The 20,559-nt window shown below is 34.9% G+C and overlaps 1 non-coding gene across 1 annotated transcript; it reads left to right on the plus strand.

Moving 5' to 3' along the window:
* The first annotated feature begins 16,142 nt into the window (after positions 1-16,142).
* TRNAP-AGG lies at positions 16,143-16,214 on the plus strand. Its single transcript has one exon. It is a non-coding gene; the product is annotated as a tRNA-Pro (tRNA).
* The last annotated feature ends 4,345 nt before the right edge of the window (positions 16,215-20,559 follow it).

Genomic DNA, 20,559 nt, shown 5'->3' on the forward strand with positions numbered 1-20,559 from the left:
AAGGACTGACCATGAGACCTGTAGTTTGTTTGATGGTCAGGTTGAAAATAGTGCCTGTTTCCCAGGGAAGACAAATGCCGGTAACCAGTCCATAAAAGTTGCTTTTTTGACGGAAAAAAAAAATACAGTAAAAAGCACCTTAAGACATCGACACCCCCACAGTGGAAAATAAACACAATTTCTCAATCAAAATTATGTTTTCAGTTATTTTACACTACTTTTAAATGCACAGAAAGAAATGAGTGCTCCATTTAAAAGAACATTACAGTCTCAAGACAGTCCATTAAATAATAACATTCCTGGCTTTAAAACACCTTTCCTAAAGAAAAAAAGTAATACAATATCCACAAAATTTAAGAAAAAAGAACTTATCCACCCAGCAAAAAAAAAAAAAAAAAAGCACAAGCGGAGTGTTGATCCCCAAAAGCCTTGGTACACTTTCATGGCAGTAAATCCCTGAAGGGCTTCATGCTCAAACTTGTCTTTTCAAGCTCAAGCTGGTAGACAGTTTATGCACATGGAAGGTACCCTAAACGTTTGAAGCTGGCCTGCTGTTTTATCCTTGGCAGTATATAACTCATGTATCTAAGGCTTCTATAGCAGTAGTCAATATGAAGAACATCACAGTATCTTGCTTATTAAATGTAAGCCAATATCGTAGGAATATTTAGACAATATATACTACATAGGTTCATAGGTGTGTACTAGGCTAATGGGCCTGGAGCCTTTACAAACCTAGCCCATAGAAGTGCCCTGACATTGTGCTGCCTGACATTAGTTCCCAGTGCCTCTATAAAGTAGAGCCACTGCAGTGATCCTCGAGGTGAACTTTCTATTTCCCATCCACTCATCGAGATTTCTCTTGAAGAGGGCCAGTGAGTGCTCTGCTTGACATGTATGGGAAGTCTATTCCAGAACATGGACAGTCTCTGGGTTATGAACTTGTGACTCCAGCATATTCTGTTGATTGTGGTAAGGAGGTTGAGGTCTCTGGAGCATGTAGTGTGGAGGGATTTGGATTTCTTTAGATGTAGCATTTCTAACAGAGCTGGGTCAGACCTGGCTTTGCAAGTCAAACAGAGATTGTCTCTTCGTAGACGATATGAGACAGAGAATAGCTGGAGTTTTTTGAGTCTGTCCGTGTAGGACATGTGTTTAAGGCTTAGGATCCTCTTCATGAGGTACTTTTGTGGCCTTTCCAGTTGTTGCATGTGTCTAGTGAGGTACATGCCAAATGGGGCATTATACTCGATGACTGGTCTAATGAGGAAAGAGTAGAGAGAGATGATGGCCTCTTTCTTCCTGGATGCAAAAACCCTTGGTAATGAGATGTGCCACATAGAAGGACTTTTGGACCACAGTGGCAATGTGGTGGTAGAAGGAGAGGCTGCTGTCAACCTGTGGCCCCAGATCTCTTATAATGCCTTCAGTATTCAGTGGGCTCCCATTGATGTGGCAATTAGTGGGAACTGAGTTTTTCCCAAAGGGGGGGATAATGCATTTTTTGGCATTAAGATTAAGGCCATGGTTTTGACACCAGTCATTGGTCTCAGTGAGTAATGGCTCCCAGCTTGCAATTGTCTATGAACTTGGTCAGCCAAAGTCCCTCCGTGTTGGCCTGGACTTCTGAGAAGTAGATGCCAAACAGGAGAGGACACAGGACCAATCCATGTGGATCTCCACTCATGACTGGTTGGCAGTAGGACTTGGAGTCCGCTACTTTTACACTGTGGGTTCTATCTGTGAGCCAGTTTGCAACCCACCTACTGATATAAGGGTTGATGCCTAGTTTGGTGAGTTTATCAATAATTCCTGAGTGGGGAATGGTATCAAAGGCCTTGGCCAGATTAAGGTAGGCTGTATGAACTGCCTTACCCTCATCCACAGCTCTGGTGACTGACTCAAAGAAGTCAACCAGGTTGAACAGGCATGATCTACCTTTCACAAAAACCAGATGGCATGGGATCTAGAGTTTGGAGATTCCCTGTATCCTTGTTAATTAGATCCATGACGATATGCTCCATAGACTTACATATCACACTTGTCAGGCTAATGGGGCAATAATTCCCAGGGTCTGTAGTCACTCCCTCATTATGGGGAAGGATGACTGTTGCAGTGCACCATTTGGTAGGGACAAAGCCTGAGGTGAGGCTATGATTGAACAGGACACACAGATGTGGTGCCAGTTCACTTTGTAGTTCACGTAGAACCTATCCAGGGATATTGTCAGGCCCCATGGAAGCTGCATTCTTGGCCTTAGACAATGCAGCTTTAACCTGTGCTGCAGTAATGCTGGGTGCCGGGCATTCCACCGGTATTGTGATTGGTCCTTTGGGGGGATGGTAAAGTTGGCACTGAATCTGCCAGCCAGTAAGTTGACAATATCTGTTGGCTCAGTATAGGAGATACCACTGTGCAGTAACTCAGAGCAAACCTGGGTATTGCCGTGGAGATTCTTGATATAACTATAGAAGGCTTTGTGGTTGTTTTTAGTGTCTGCCACAATTCTGCCTTCATAGCTGGCCCTAGAGGTTTTGATGAAGGTTCTCAACTTTTTTTGAGGATAATAAGGGAGTTTTTCCAGTCCTGGGACTTCACTTTTTTCTGCAACGGTTTCTTCCTTCTGTTGTAGAGTTTATTAATGGCAGAGAACCACCAGATTGGCTTCCTTTTTTTTGGAGGAGAGCATCTTCGTTCTGTTGGGTATGGCTAGTTCCATGCATTTATGTACGTGTTCATACAGTGTATTGGTGTATGATTTGGCAGTCATCCATCTATTTTCCATTGACATGGGGTGCCGTGAAGTTAGCCGCCTCTGTTTTTAGGAGCCCAGAGTCTGCTTTGGAGAAGTTTTTCATGGTGGTTACCTTTGCAGGGAGTGTGGGTGAGATGTGGATTTCCATGATGATTAGTTTGTGGTCAGATCTAACCAGGGAGGAATTGACTATTGGTGTAGAGCAACAGTTGCCCATGTTAGTAATAACCAGGTCAAAGATGTTGCCTCCTCTAGTGGGGGTAAGAATGAGCTGGCCCAGGGCATTGGAATTGGTGAAATTCAGGAAGCATTGGGCCAATGTATTGGTGCATGAGTAGTCTTTCCAGCTGATGGAGGGGTAGTTGAAGTCACCTAGTATGAGAGTGTTGGGTTGGACCTAATAGTTTTCAGGGGGCTTATGAACGTGGAGTGAGACTCTTGGGACATGGTTGGTGACCTTTAACAGGCTACAACATGAATCACCATCTTACTCAATGTTAGTTATACCTGAAGTATCTCAGATGCGTTATGCTGTGCTACTAGTCTGGAGGTGTGCATATCCTTTATGAATATGGAGACACCACCACCTTTGGAGCTTTGGCACATTTTCTGGGGCCGAAAGATGTGAAATAAGTTATAGCCTGGTAGCACAGGGGTGCTTAAACCAGGTCTCTGTTACAGCACAAATGTTGATGTTCTCCATTTTGAGGAGTGCTTTGAGCAAGTGCATCTTGAGATTTAGACTTCTAGCATTGAGCAGCATGACCCTCAGATTGCATTTATTTATAGCTGTTATGGTGGTAATTTGGTCTTTGGAACATCTCCTAAAAAGGCACTATAGGGATGGCAAGAGCCTTAGCCAGTATCCGGATACCCAGGGGTGACAGATGCAGGCCATCTCTGGCAAAGCATCGAGGTCTTTCAATTATGTCATCCCAAGCAGACATATACTTGATCCCCTTAGAATAATACCAGAAACTTAGCCAATTGTTGAAGTCAATCATTTTCTGCTTGTACTATGGTATCATTCTGGGTGATGGTAGGATACTGCTCAGGGCTAGGGTCATACCTGCCTGGGCCACATAATCCAAGAGCTCCTCCATGTCTCTTTTTATGTAGTCCAGGGAGGTGTGTCTCAGGTCATTCAGACCTACATGGACAGTGACAAAGGCATACTTATACTTGTTGTGGAGTGACCTGAGTGTGTGTGTTATGTGTTGAATTCTGGCACCTGATGGACAGCTGACTATTGCCTTCTCCTTATTCAACCTAGTGAGTGGGACATCAGTGTACCTCACTATTGAGTCACCTATGATTAGTGTATTGGGCTATCTGTTTTGCCTTAGGGGCTTAGGTTGAGGGGCACACTGTGTAGGTGAGCTATGTGTCTTGTGGTTTGTGCTGTGTTGTGGTGGTCGAGTGTGTTTCTGCCTTGGAGGTCTCTGCTATTTGGGTAGATATCTATTGAGAGCCTCTGCAAAGGTGTGTGTGTGTGGGGCTTGTGTTTTTATGTGAAGGCTGTAATGGTGGGTGTTCTGGACAGCTATGTGTTGCATGTGGTGCGGTGCAGGTGTTGCATTCTCCAGCCAAGACCGGAATAGCTGGTCTAGAAGAGAAGGTCATGTCTTCCAGTTTGGATATATAAGTGCATCTCTCACAAGTCTGAGTGTTGGGAGGTAAGAGGAGAGGGCTGACTGTGTACATGATGCAGTTGCTACACTGCCTCAGAATGCCCAAGTTCGCCAGGTTAATAGGAGAAGGCATAGGGGACTGACTTTTAGACATGCCAGGAGGGATGGTCATTATTACTAAGTACTGGAGCTGTTTTGTTATATATTCCTTTTACAGGAAAAATGTCAGTCAAGGTGTTGGAGTCTGTAAAGAGCACTCCCAAACACTTGAGGGGAAACTAATATGTAGGCCCTGAACATTTAAGGATGACGTATTTAGGCAGATATTCTGAATTTAAAAAGAAATCAAGCAGTACTTACTGAAAAATAAAGAATTAGCTTGTCAAGAATGATCGACACAATTAAATATGCTATATTTGTATTGATCTTTTTTATCTACTCATTGTGTGCTATAAAATAGCTATAAAAATTTATATGATTTTATGTATTTGTATGTGTATCTATCTTTTAGTATTCTATCTCATTATCATGTTCATTCCTAGGGTATTCACACTTCAAGAAAACAGACATTCAAAACTATCAGATTCACATTTACACATTCTTCATGGTATTTGATTTTTAATATGTTAAATGATTTTCTTGCTTTAACATCCCTTGTTTGTTTTCTTTAAGAATTCATATCAGCAAGTTCAAAACTATATTTATAGGCAATTAGCCATTTAGTTATTTAGATTTATTATAATTAAGCATACTTTGAATAATATTTTATTCTGTTATTTCAATGTATTTATAAATGTCTTTATCATGCTATTTTTATCAGTTTAACATTTCTGCATTAATTTTATTGTTTAACCATTGGCTATGGCATTCCTCCATACTATGAAAGATTTTAAATAATTGCTACTAATGCCTAAATGTGGCAATAACAGATTGTTTAGGTTTTTTTTACTTTATTCCTGCATTTATTCTTTGATTATTTAAACCTCTCTATTATGTCAACTTCTCTTTTTAATTTAGAGGGTTATTTTCTCTTTGTTGTTAATAATATTATTTTAATTTCATTTTTATTTTAAATTAATGTAAAAATTAGTAGTTGCTTTATAAAAAAAATTGTCTTAGACTTACAAATAATTGAAACTAGAGAATATGATATGAAAATTAAAAAAATAAATCTGATCTAATTGAGGCAATAGAAGCAATAGACACACACACACACACACAGACACACACACACACACACACACACACACACACACACACACACACACACACACACACACACACACACACACACACACAAGATTTAGGTGCAGGATCATATAATTTTATTCAACTCAATAATAGTTTATTATGCATTTATACCTGCCTCTTCCTGTTATTAGGTTATGCTGGTTAATTCTTCCTCTACCACAAAGTTCTTTACTTTCATTGCCTACTTTAACATATCTAGCTCAAATTGTTGATTTGGTTCAGAGAGTAATTTGATAGAATTTCATTTTATCAGTCTATGAATTATTTTAATTCCATGTCATTTTTAAACTAATTTATCTTAATATTACTTTTAACATTTTATTAATTTACTTCTTTCACTTTTACATGTCAGTGAGATCATATGTACCTTTTGAGAGTGAAAACATTTTTAACTTACTTATAAATTTAATCCAGTTTGTTGCAGTTGATTATATTTAATCATGCAAATTTTCTTCTCAGTTTATTAATCTTAAAATGTTCATTTCTTATAACTTTTAATGAATTTATCTATTCTTTCTTTAAATATAAATGGCCTAAATAATAAAATTAGAAGGTGTTCTACTCTTAAGTATTGTGAAACATTTAGGCTTGTATTCATTGTCATTTGTGCAAATGCAGTAATGGTATCTGTGATGTCTGTGTGTGTAGCTAAGGCATGATGTATAGAGGCCATTTATGCTAATGCACAATGCTTTAAGTATAATGAGATGAATATGAGAAATTTTGCAAAGTATCCAATGCTAATGAAGTGTTCAACTGATTCGTAGTCCAGTAATCATGCCATATGCACATCCATTGTTAAGTGTTGCTACACCTCTGAGATCTGCTTTGCAATCCATGAACTTGCCCCAGTCACCCCTTCAGTTTTCTCCAGGTATGCAGAAGTACTTCACTGACACATAAATAAAAGATTCCTCCAGCAACCTTTCAGTAGTTTATCTAACTACGCATAAGCACTAAAATGACGCAAAATAAATTATTTTCCCTAACAATCACTTCAGCAGTCTGACAACATATAACAGCATATGCATAAGCACTTCACTGATACATAAATGATGCCCCCAGTGTTGTCTCTAGTGTTTGTCTAAGTATGCAGAAGCACTAACATGACATAGAATAAATAATCTTCCCCAGCAATAATGTCAGCAGTCTGACCATGTACACACAAGCACTTCAGTGACACATAAATGAAAGATTCCCCCAGCAATCTCTTCAGTAGTTTGCCTGAGTATGCACAAGCATTTAAATGGTATCAAATCAAACCCTTCCTCCATGACCTCTTCAATAGTTTGTCCAATAATATACAAGCACTAAAATACAATAAAACAAACATTTCTTGATGTGAAGTCAATAATCACACCTCTGTTTAAAAAGTATGAGAGTAAATATAATTTTTTTCTGTTCCAGTCAGGTAAATAATTTAATGCCTAACTCATGTATTCCACAGGTAAAGTAGTGCTTACTAGAGTAAGTTCAGGGCCCTTTACTTGCTTTGTATGAAAGTTAGTCACTTTTACATTTATCTCTATGAATCATAATAATATGCAAACATGTTATACCTCATATCCTCATAATAACTTTCACCCTAATGCTTATGCCTTAAACATGTTGCACTTTTGCCTTAGGGAGGCATATTTATCAAAGCAACTCCCTATTTCTGTAGTAAATGTGAATGAAATTATCTGCATAATGCCACTCTAAGTAGATTACCACCATAAACTTACAAAGGGCAGGATTATGAATACTGCCCTTACGTCTACTATTTTGTTCCTCAAGGTGTCCCATTTTAACCACAGCAACAAAAAAATTATGGAATACCACCAGATATGACATACTAGCTCATCCCACTTTTAACAATAAAAGAAGAGGACTGATGATCTTATAACAAAAAGGAAATATAATGCTAAAAATTCTGTATAAATTTGAAGTTAAAGATGGCCTTTTAACTCTTGTTTTTGTCATTTAATAATAGAAACTGGACTTTGGCCAACACTTATTGGTTTCCAGGGAAAGGGAGTAGATCTTGCTAAAAAAGGTTTGTTACTATTCTAAATAATTTAAAAGATACTTTAATTCTGGGGGAGTGTGGGTCTCTAATTGTTTATTCCATGAAGAACGCAATGTATGTACAAACAGCAGTCCAACAGAACTTACTAAGTCTAAAAAGTTTTATTAAATAAAATAAAACAAAAATTAAAGGTCAAGTGCTTTTTTTCCTTCCTGGGACTTTATCAGAACCAAAATTTTGCAAACGTGCAGGTCTGTGTGTGTGTATGTGTATGTGTGTGTGTGTGTATATATATATATATATATATATATATATATATATATATATATATATATATATATATATATAAATAAAACTTCTTCTATTTAAAACAATAAAATAATAAAGTAAATAAAACTCACAGGCACCAAACAGTTCAATTAAGCTTTCGCTCTTATTAGATGAAAGAGCTTCTTCAGAATAACCAAATTTTCAAACACATACAGTATAATTCAGAGTAAATCACATGTAAGTACAGTAACCAATGAATTAAATCAAAGCATTAGTACAGAGACCAATAAAATATCAATATAACATTCAAACAGTACCAATGAAATAGTATAAAGTGTGAAACTAATATGAATATGTATATATGTACATGGAATGCATATTCATAAGGGTAAAGTACACCACTCCTAAGAGTTCCATCTTAAAGCACATTTGATGTTGACACTTTCATTTAACCCAGGGAATGCTTCTGAATTCAAAAGCAACTGCCACTTAAGTTCCCTTAGTTCTAAGTAACATTCCCACTCACCAAAAAACATTCTACTTGTTCAAGAATAATAAAATAAAATTTCTTAAAAGAAGTGCAGGCAATGCTATGTTCAGCTAGGGCATTGTTCATATTATTAAATGTAATTGCTCCTAAGTGTTCCTTAATCCTGTCTGAGAGCTTCCTAGCTGTTTTTCCAATATAAAAAGCTGAACAAGTTTCAAATATACCAGCATAAACTACTGCGGTTGAGTGACAGAAAAAATGTTTGGACTATCTATTTCCTGATAAAATATAAGGGCAAACTACACATTTCATGCAAGAATGCATACCTACTAGTACATTAGATGTAGTTGCGCTATTGATCAAAAAAGGAGAATCTCTATTTTCCAGATTCATCCTGATGGTTCTAGTTCTTTTAAAAGAAAAAGGTGAGGTGCCAATAGCTGTGGTCATGTGCTGAGATTCAGTTAACAGGTCTCAGTTATTAGAAATAATGTTTCTGATATGAAAGCATGTCCCTAGAGATGGGTAGCGGGAAACTAAGAGATCTGTTGGAAGTATCAGGTTTAGCAGACATAGGTTTGAATCCATATAGTAGAATAGGAAAATGTTTTGTATATCTGTCAGATGCTACTTCAGTGTAAATAGAATCAATTAACCACTCAGGGTAATTTCTTCTTAGAAACATCTTTTTTAACAGCATAGCATTAGTATGAAAATCTTGGTCATGACTAATGATTCTAGAAATATGTATAAACTGACTTCTGACAAGGTTTTTCTTCATGAAAAACGGATGGGGGCTGGAAAAATCAAGAAGATTTTTCTTATAAGTATCCTTTCTATAAATGGTAGAACATACTATTTTAGATGGTAGAATGCTGATTTTGGTATCAAGAAGTGAAACAGAAAAAACACAGTCTCATATAATAAGATTCAAAAAACCAATGTTTTCTTTCATATCTGATATAAACGCGTCTAAAGTAGTTTGGTTGCCCCTCCATGCAAAAAAAATATCGTCAATAAATCTTTTATAAACATGAATCATATGACAATTGTTTAAAGTGTGTAAGTTTTCCATTTCCCAAGCACTTAATACAATGTTAGCAAATGCAGGTGCTAGTTTCGAACCCATGGCTATGCCCTTAATTTGTTTATAAATCTGCCGATAGGAAAAAAAAGAAATTGTTATCTAAAACAATTTTAACTAGTGTGTATAAAGTGTTGATTTCAGTAGAAGAAAAATAAGTATACTTGGTAAGAAACAATGTGAATAAATGTAAACTTTCCTTATGGGGAATATTAGTGTAAAGCCCCTCAACGTCAAGGGTAACTAAAATGCAGTCAGATAAACCATTTTTGTTCTGAAACAATACATCTAAAAAAGCCCAAGAATCTCTTGGGTAAAAATTAGCTTTTTGTACTAACGGATTAAGAATGCTGTCTAAATAATCAGCAATTTCTCTATTTTGGTCTTTCTATTTGAAATGATGTGTCTAAAAGGAGGGTCTGATGTATTTTTATGAATTTTCGGAATACCGAATAATCTTCCCAAATTAGGTGAGGGAACTGACATAAACATAAATTCTTCAAAGGAGATGGCATTAGTTAAATGTAAACTCTTTAAGATGTTGTCAACCTTTAGAAAGTGTTTATTAACTGAGTGTATATCAACCCGAGTGAAAAAATCATTGTTATGTAAAGTGTCTTCTATCTTTTGTATATATGTGGCTTGTTCCATAAGAACTAGCCCTGTTCCCTTGTCTGCACGCATGATGCGTAAAGATTTATCTTTAGTGAAATCTGTTAAAGCTTTTCTTTCAGCTGCTGACAGATTAAACCATTTGTCTGTGTTGTTAGACTGACATAGCTTTCTTAAATCTCTTTCGCAGACCTTAAGGAAAGCTAGAATGGAGTGGTTAAGTGCTGGGTTATACAAACTTTTAAGTTTGAGAGTAGTAAGGTGTTTTGAGTTGGTTGTCAGTAGTTAAGTCAGATGCATCAGAATCAGAGTTATACTCAGAGTCATCATTGGTGGTGGTGTCATTCATAAGTTTAGAATTGTCACAGTTAGAAAATGCTACAAACATTTTTCTTAAAACCATTTTATTCTCCGCAGTATCTAAAAATAAAAGATCTAAAAATAATAAATCTCCAGGTCCTGATGGTTTAATATCTGAACTGCACAAATTATTACTCGGCAACATGATTCACGTTTTTCAGAAAGTTCTTCTAGACATCAGAGAGCAAATAATTACTACACCATCATGGACATATTCTTATATCACTCCCATTCCCTCATGACTATAAATTATGTTTATTTACACATATATATTAAAAAGCATTATTTATTCTATAATTTATTATGACCATACAGGCTTTAAACCCAAAAGGCATGCACAAGAGAACTTCAAAAAATTACTAGCTTTATTAGACCTTACAAATGGTAATAACACACAAAAACTATTTTATATATATATATATATATATATATATATATATATATATATATATATATATAGATATATATATAGATATATATATATATTGAAGAAATACCGTAGCAATTTAAAAACATACATCAACACAAGGCTATGTGGTCATTTCCTTCATGGTTTTGTTTATTACACAAAAAAGACACTAGTTTTCTAAAACATTTTAAACTTACTTCCACTGCTAAAGCTTTGAATAATTAAACGGAATCACTAAAGTTAAGATATCTTTTTTATTCAAAGACATAGATTATCTTTAATTTTCACACTTTCTCAGAGTTAATGCTTAAACAAGATTTGATAAATTATTTATTCATTTTGATCTTATATTAAATAACTGAAATGACTTCTTGACCATTATAAGCTCACAACTCTTTAATATTTAATCTTTCTACTGACTTTGTGTCTTCCAAACATTAATTAGAATCTCTAATTAATATAAAATATTTTAAAGTATGGTTTAATTCCGAAGTAGATTTCTTTTATTAAAACAAAACTGATGATTTGAATAAAATGATTATTTGACTCTTGTAAAGCTTATATATGGCAGATCTATAATGTGGTTTAAAATGCAATTAAAATAGGGATAATGATTTATATTATATCCAAAACAAATTTTATACTCTTGACTTATATTAACAATGTGATAAATCTAAATTAAATTAAATCTTTCAAAAAAGATTATTAATATATTATTCAACACAAAACACATATTGCCCTTGAAAAATTCACATTGTCATATTATTCATTGTTACCCAGATGTAAACTTAATTTAATTAGAAGGGCTAAAATAGTCTCAAGGTGATATATTATAGAAATAAGCTTGTTGAAAAATGATAGTTATTATTGGCATTCAAGATATTTTATCCCGGTTTAGGGAATATTGTACTTTTTTACAGAATTCTAATAAAAAAATCTATCTCAATGCATTCTATTAGAAGTTCAATAAATAAATTACAAATTCTGAAATTATCAGAAAATGCTATAAACATTTTTCTTAAAACCATTTTATTCTCCGCAGTATCTAAAAATAAAAGATCTAAGAATAATAAATCTCCAGGTCCTGATGGGTTTAATATCTGAACTGCACAAATTATTACTCGGCAGCATGATTCACATTTTTCAGAAAGTTGTTCTAGACATCAGAGAGCAATTAATTACTCCACCATCATGGAAATATTCTTATATCACTCCCATTCCCTCATGACTATAAATTATGTTTATTTACACATATATATATTAAAAAGCATTATTTCCTCTATAATTTATTATGACCATACAGGCTTTAAACCCAAAAGGCATACACAAGAGAACTTCAAAAAATTACTAGCTTTATTAGACCTTGCAAATGGTAATAACACACAAAAAAACTGTTTTATTAGTCTTGATATTGAAAAGGCCTTTGCATTTTTAAAGTGCACATACCTTTTTGAAGTTCTACATGCCTTTGACTTTCCAATCTATTTTGATAATCTACTAAAACAAATATAAGCAAATAATAACCCTGTCAAAATAGCTTAATTTAATTCAGATCAAGTCATAATTAATAAAGGGACTAAACAGGGTAGCGCTATAACCCCTTATTCAGTTTAGCCATTAAATTTTGCAGTCAACTAATCTAGGGGATAAAAATGGCAGTGATTACAAATCTGAATGAATGCTCTTTGAGATGATGGCATTATGTTAACTCTCACAGATACGTATCTCTCCGTGAACATCCTATGATACTTCATGATTTTAGGAAAAAACTCAAATTTATTATTTAATCTAAAATCCAAATTTTTTTATTAAATAAACGTTCTAATTTATTTCTTTTATCTTGTCTTAATTGTGCTCAAGAAGCCCAAGATCTCATGTATTTAGGAATTAATATTAAAAAGACTTGTGCTGAAATTAAAAAAATTTTAATTATTTAAAAGAATTAGATTGTATTTCTCAGGTGATGAATTGTAATATTTTATTTTTCTCATTTGAGGATAGACTTCAATTAATAAAAATTGTTGTTCTTCCAAAATTATGTATCTTATATTCAACTTTATATCCTGATAAATCTTTTTTTCATCATTTAATAAATTGTTTTTGACATTTTTACAGTATCCCAAAAAATAATTACCTAATCTCATCATATTATACCTTGGAAGGTATTAAACTGTATTACATTGAAACATACACCAATGCTGCTGTCATTAAAGTTAGTTGACTGGCTTGATTCCAACATATTTAATTATTTAATAATAAAAAAATAAAAATCCGTTCTTCATATCATGATTTAACAAGTAATCATCTTTTGATTGATTTTCAGCAATTATATGCAATACAGTATTTCTTTTCATTCTCAGTATAGATATGTCAACTCAATTTTAAATAAATTCAAAAATTCATTAATCAAAGCACAGTACAAATTATACAGTGTTTGCTTAATGTCAGCACTGCATAATCTTCTAGGTGATCAAACTTATCCTGGAAGTTAGGTAGCACATACCTGTATACTGATTCTCCTGTTTTCTGAGAGTTTTTGCCTTATCTTTTCTTTATTGTACAAGTCCACTGTTATGTTGTATTCTTCTTAGTGTGTTAGTATTAACTTGTTTATTATTAATTGAATTGTGTTGGAGGTTTTCTCCCAGGCCTCCACTGAAAATGGGATTAATGCCCAGTCAGACTTTCCCAGTAAACAAATGTCAAATAAATAAATAATATATTAGGAAATTACTGTCAAAAATTATGGGTTTATATTACTTCATCAAAAACTAACTTCAGCGAGCAAGCATTCATCGTTCACATCAGCGAACATGTTTCACAGGGCAGTGAGTTATTTGGCCTACATACCGACCATCACACACATCACAGTTTATCAAACCCAACAAGATGGGAGGGGTTGTGCCCTTCACACCCCTGTACTTATATATACCAATTCCAAGATTGCACTACAGTGTGTAAAAGGGCAAATTTCCTAATGCTGGCCAAGTAAGTCACTGCCCTGGGAAAAATGATTGCAGATGTGAATGTTCAGTGAATGGCCATTCGCTGATTTATGTTCAATGAACAGCTGCTCACTGAAGTTAGTTTTCAGTGGCCTAATATGCACCCAAAAGATACAGCTATTCTTTTGAGCTCTTTGGACAGCTAAAATTTCCCTCAATAAAATAATGTACAATGGACATGTATGATCTTGTGTAAAGAAAGGTCAGTTTTCTCTCATTTGGTGATTGTTAGCTAAAGCTAGAAAAGCAATTGCAACAAGATGGAAACAAAATTCATCATCTACATTTTCTGTATTCTTTAGATTAGTAACAATAATGCATGATAACAAAACTAATACAATAAAATTAAAAACAAAATTGGGTAAAATAAACATTAAATTCTGGCCAAATTTTTCAGCATTATTAGAAAAATATGAAAAAAAGAACATACACAGGATAGTTGGATAGAACACATATTCCAAATAATGCATACAGTTTATTAGCCAGGATTAGAAGTACATATATTTATTGATTTACTGACACTCAATTACTGGAAAAGTCAAACTGTAGCTTTTCTTCCCAGGCTTCAACTGAAACTGGGCTCCTACCCAAAGTATTACAAAACATTTTAAGAACAATAATTTTGCAATCTTTAAAATAATACAAAAAGCAAAATAATAGTTGAAATAGTTACACTAAACTGGATAAGAATATATACAAGTTATATGACAATGATTTAATACTTAGAGAAATTTTAGCCAGTTTATAGAGAAATTAAAGGTAAGTTAGTATAATATAAATGGAAATCGCAATATGAAGTATGAGAAAAGCAGTTTTATGGTATATTTAAGGAGAATGTCGGGAGAGAGAAATTGATAGAAGTAAGGAAGTGAGTGAAGAAGGGAGAGTAAGGAGATATGAGCTAGGGATAGGTATGCCATATTATACAACAGAAATAATACAAAGGTTACTAAGTAACACAGAGTTAGCTTTCAACTAGTGTGTTATAATGTCTGAGATATGTGTGTTAATTTAATATTTTCTTAAATGAAAATACTGTTATAATTAAGTAATCATTTGCTATTCAGGTAGGCCCATTTCTCATACAGTCCCTTTTCAGGGGTGACCTGGGAGGAAATAGCCAGTCAAGTAACTTACACAAAGTCACATACTAGGTAAGTGAGGGCTGAGAATCAAACACTGTACTACAAGAACTGCATCTCATAACTTAACCTTCTGCACCTAAAGGCAGTACAATTTACAATAATGATTTGTAATAAATAAACAATGAAAATTTATAATCTGAACTTTTAAACAAAGAAAAAAGTTCATAATAACTGTTTTGGACCAGACCGCTTCTTATTTTACAGTCCTTTTTTCCCTCCAAATCTGTGGCGAATTTGAACTCAAAGCTGAACTCGCACAGAATACTAGAAAGTGGCAAGACAGTCAGTGGGACTTTGCATGGGAAAAACTGTACCCCTTCTAAATGATGCAACAAAGTCTGGGTTCTAGCTTGTCTTATAAAAATGACAGTTGTCTATACTTGTTTTTTTTTCTGTTGTCATACTTTCTGCCACATATGCACATTTAAGAAGCATTTTAGTTTTTGAAGTCATCAAATGGCAACAGTTGATCCCAAAGTAATGTAAGCATATCAACAGACACTCAATTTGCTAACAGAAAAGTTCAGTACCAATCATTTTGAATCCTTCTGTGCTAGTATGCTGTGCTGTTAACTGTTTACTACCTCTCTAAGCAGTGGCGACTACAACATGCATTGGTCAGTCCATATGGAAGTGATATACTAGTCATGTCCGATTTACACAATCATTATTGCGTATTGTCTGATTTTTGTATTACCAAATGCTTAGTATAAATTACTTCTTTCAGATATCAGTTTTCCTCAGTACAGAATTATGGCCAGTGATGTAGTAAAATCAGCTTTTTTGTGTCACTGTTTTTTTCCTTATTGAAGGATAGTTACAGTACATTTCTTTCCATTTCACTGTTGCTGCATTGTAATTACACAATGCTGTAATTTAATGTAAACCTCATAGTAATTTCTTTATCCATTTTCAGCAGACTACTTTGAAGAATTAATACAAAAAAGGAGCTATATGTATGACAGCAGAGGTTTCTGCAGTCATTTATTTAATCCAGATATGTATTGCATGCTGAAGGAAGTCCAACCCTCAGTGTGTAATCTGAGTCAGATTTGTTTCCATCTGTGTATGATGATGTGGCAGCATTCTATGAAATATACAATGATTTATCTGAATCAATGTGGCTCGTTGGTCTAGGGGTATGATTCTCGCTTAGGGTGCGAGAGGTCCCGGGTTCAAATCCCGGACGAGCCCTAGTTTCTTACCACAATTCATTTTAGTAGTACACAAGATCAGTTAATACTTATGTAGATTTTAGAATGCTTCAATAAATGCATGAGTTATATGTGTGTGTGTGTGTGTGTGTGTGTATATATATATATATATATATATATATAACACACACACACACACACACACACACACATAGATATATATATATATAATATATATATAGCCATAGTCATATATAAATCTGTACACATGTACACATGCATAAGCATCATTTGGAAAAAATGTGTATAGGATTCCCCTCCAGTAATAAAGCTAGTGTATAAGGATAGTGTTCAAAACTTAGATGAGGTAGTATTAAGGACTCTCCTTGGTTTTTCCTTGCTTTGTATATTTTTTTATATCAATCAGATTTTTTTATTTTTATTTTTTGTAAAATTCCAAATCTGGGCATGTATTTACATTATGGCTTGTATCATTACAGGTGCAAAGTGTTGGCTATGTAAGTGCACACATTTCACAGCCCACCAGTTCTTTTTTGCCAGTGAAGCAGTTTATATCTCAGTCCTTGTTGTTATTAGTAAAATCATGCACTGCGTAAACATCGAAAACTGTGTCTATGTGGCCATAAGATTATCAGCTAAGATTCTTATCAGGATTTCCTGTACTGCTTCAGTATTACAAGTGCCAGACATTCAAACTAGCTATTCTGTATCAAAGGAGAGAAAAGTTGTTGGCCCAATTCCTCAATATGGAATCAGATAAAAGTTAATTTGGAGACTGATACAGTCCTGTTCATAAGGCGTAGCATTTTAAAAGAGGCAAATGCATATACAGCAGCTCCAGGCTAAGCTCTCCTATAGATAAAACTAGTATCTAACAATCCCCATTTTGACAGTTCAGATTTTGAGCTGATTTTTGTTAGTAGTGGCTTGAGCTCAAAGCAGTCCTCTGCCTTATCCAAGACGGTAGGGATCATAGAAGGTGTGCACTCACTTCCCCTTACTGGGAGTATAAATGTAAGTCCTTATACTGCCCTCAGTCCTTATCATTAGCCTGTACTCCTAGGTGAACAACAGTTTTGTGACAGACTCTGGGTATCTCCAGGTTGCATTACTGGCTTTCCAAACGACCATCTTCTTTGGCAGAATAATGCAAGACTTCTCAGGCACGTGTCCCCTAACAGTCTTTGCCGATTAATGCTGTCTGGCCAGTTGTATTTAAAACCTATTATTAGCTAGTAATTTTTTTCCTTGATTTTACTTAAGGTATACATGTTTAACCCCGTGCAGTTGTTTAATCATCTGCAAAGCAGCTCATTTAAGAGAAGCATGCATAATGGATATGCAAGGCAATTAAACCAGAGACCATGTGCACCTTGCCAATAACCACCCTCTGGCTCTACCACCTCTTTCTCAAGAAGGGTAAGACTTGTAAGTCCCAGAGTACATTTAAGGGTACCCATCTAGTAGTCCAAGGGACAACTGGGAGTCATATTACTTGACCTGTAGGTGGAGCCTATTCCGCAGCAAGGAGAGGCACTGATTGAGGAATGTATCCCTCCATCTAGTTTTATTTACTTCCTGATGTAGGTTAGGATTTCTTGAACTAGTATTAGCAGCACTATCTAACTTATGAAGAAACATTTTTCTTGGATGCTCCTATATGGGGGTACTTGGTGCTGGCAAATGCCACGCTATCAGATTTTGAATACGCAAGTGTGCCTAGCCCTTCAACCCCTCAGTTTGCTCCAACCACTATCAAACACACTTACTGCAAATCACTGATGTTGAAACTCAGGTAGCCACAACCACTATCTGGAGCTTTTGCTGCAGTACGACTGTCTCACATGTCCCCTCATGATGAGGGATCTGGCCTTCAGACACTGAGTCCCATCTTCCGTGTTAGCTTCTGCAGCACCCAAGTCCACAAATCGAACATAAGTTTCTAAATGAGTGCAATACCTCATGCCAGCAGAGCTGGAGACCTTCTTCACTGTTTTGCATATATTTTTTTTTTACTCCAACTTTCTGTATACTGTTCATGTAACTACTGAGATATCTGTCTTAACTAAGATGAGGTACTCACTGTGATGGTGTCTTGTGAAGAATGCCTCACAACAGATTGAGGAATTCTCACTCATATTCCAAACAGCATTTATTCTATACTCTTATGCCTCAAGGAAGGTATATCACTTAACGCTTAAAGAATAAAAAAAAAAGTACAATCTTTCCACAAAATGATGCATGGAAACTGTCATTGCCTATCCAAATAGAACACAGTAGGACACAGTGTAAATAAAGGAAGTACTACACAAACAAAAGCATGTGTTTAATACCTTGTTTTGAAATCAAATGTTGGTTTTAACTAGCAATTTCCAGTACTTCAAGAGGGAGTACTATAAACAAATGAGTGGTGTCACGATGGGGGCTGCTTGTGGCCCTATTTTTGCCAAAATAGTATTATTAAATTGGGAGCAAGAGTGGGTGTTAATTCCAAATATTCCCCATTAACTGCTTTGTATTACACTTCCATGATGATATTTTTCTCATCCAGAGAGGAATGAAAAATGAAATGGATGAATTTATGTCGTTTATTAATTCGACCAGTGATTTTTTTTTTAAATTTACGAGCAATACAAGGGATGCTGAGTTTCACTATTTGGTTGTAACCCTTTTCAAAGACATTGATAATGGTTGTGTTAGATCTAGACTTTAGAGAAAAGAAAACTTCTCCAGTTCCTATTTATATTTTAATAGTGGCCATCCCATGCACCAGAAGAAGAATATTGTTAAGGGACCGATGGTTAGAGCAGCACACATGACATCTGTTTGTGAAGGTCTTGTAAAACAATTGGAATATATACAGGAACATTTCCTACAAAAGTATACCATGAGTAATATAGTTAAAAATTTTAAAACTGAGGTGTTAAATGGTTGGGGTACCAAATTTGTTCTCCTTCTGGGGAACTACATACCTAACAGCAATGACTCAAGCGAGTGTGGGTGTTCTACACCAGAGAAAGCAATGACAAAAATTCAGGTGGAATGAATTATAATAGGTCTTTTATTATGAAATACAACAATAATATAGTTAAACTACAGAAAATAGTGAACCAGTATTGGGAAATATTTTCTAAAATGCTAAACAGTCTACTAGTGTTCTCCCAACCTCCTTTATATAGAAAAGGTTACAATGTTAAGAATATCTTGGAAAAAGGGCCAAAGGGAAAAATATCTACTGACAACCATAGTTTGAAGGGAGGTGCAAGTGTGGCATATGCCATCAGTGTGTATATATGGTGAACAGTGGCACATTGCTCCTTCCTAATATTGATGAATCCTTCAGAGCAAGAAGATATTTTAATTGCACCACTAAACAGTTGTATAAGCTTTTTGCCAGTTATGTTTCTCCTGTTATATTGGGAAGACCGAATGTGCCCTGAAGAATAATGTATATGAACACATGTAGGCATGCTGCCACATGGTGCCAAAATAGATTTTATTTTGGGTACTAGATCAGATTGATATTAACTGAAGAGGAGGATTGTGGGACACCTTACTTGAATATTGTGAACTAATGTGGCATTTATGATTAAATGCATGCACTCCAGTAGGTCTCAATGATCAGATCCCAGTCCTTAAAATGAAATCTCAAGGTTATAAGTTAATTTATGTCATGTGGAGTGATTTGAGTGTGCTAATGTTCACTTGAAGTTAAAATATTTAGTATTTTTTTATTAATTTTATTGAACACTTTTTAAGGTCAAAATGTTTTGAGTGGGGAGTTATAAAACATTTGATTTCAAAATAAGGTTTTAAATACATGCTTTTGTTTTTTCTAGTACTTTGTTTACTTACACTGTGTTCTATTTGGGTAGGCAGTGACAGTTTTCATGGGTCATTTTGTGGAAATATTGTACTGGTTTTTTTTTGTTTTTTTTTTTTAATTCTTTAAGTGTGTTGTGAGCCCCAGGAAGTGATGTTATGGTCTCTTCCTGGTTGACGTTACATGTGTGTCTCAAACAAACATCATTCATTCAGATGAAGTCTCTTTAAAAACAAAAGCGCTAAATAAATAGTGGGAATTTTAACAAATTCTGTTTGGGGGAGGGGCGTTCTTTCAGTGTGCCATTGCCAGAGGTTGTCTTTAGGGTTAAGAATTCTAATATATAGATTTGCTGCTGAAGACTCTGTATGAGATCCAACATTATGGTTATTAGCTCACATAAACTTTCTTAAACATTTGTCACTTTCTGTGTATGTAAAACTGTGTTAAACTGCAGGGTTGTGTCTGGAAAAGGTCATAGATTCATAGGTTGGTACTAGGCTACTGGACCTAGGGCCTATATAAACCTAGCCATAACAAT

This window comes from Protopterus annectens, chromosome 16.part0, assembly GCF_019279795.1.
Source record: "Protopterus annectens isolate FY-2018-M chromosome 16.part0, PAN1.0, whole genome shotgun sequence".
Classification (NCBI taxonomy): domain Eukaryota; kingdom Metazoa; phylum Chordata; order Ceratodontiformes; family Protopteridae; genus Protopterus; species Protopterus annectens.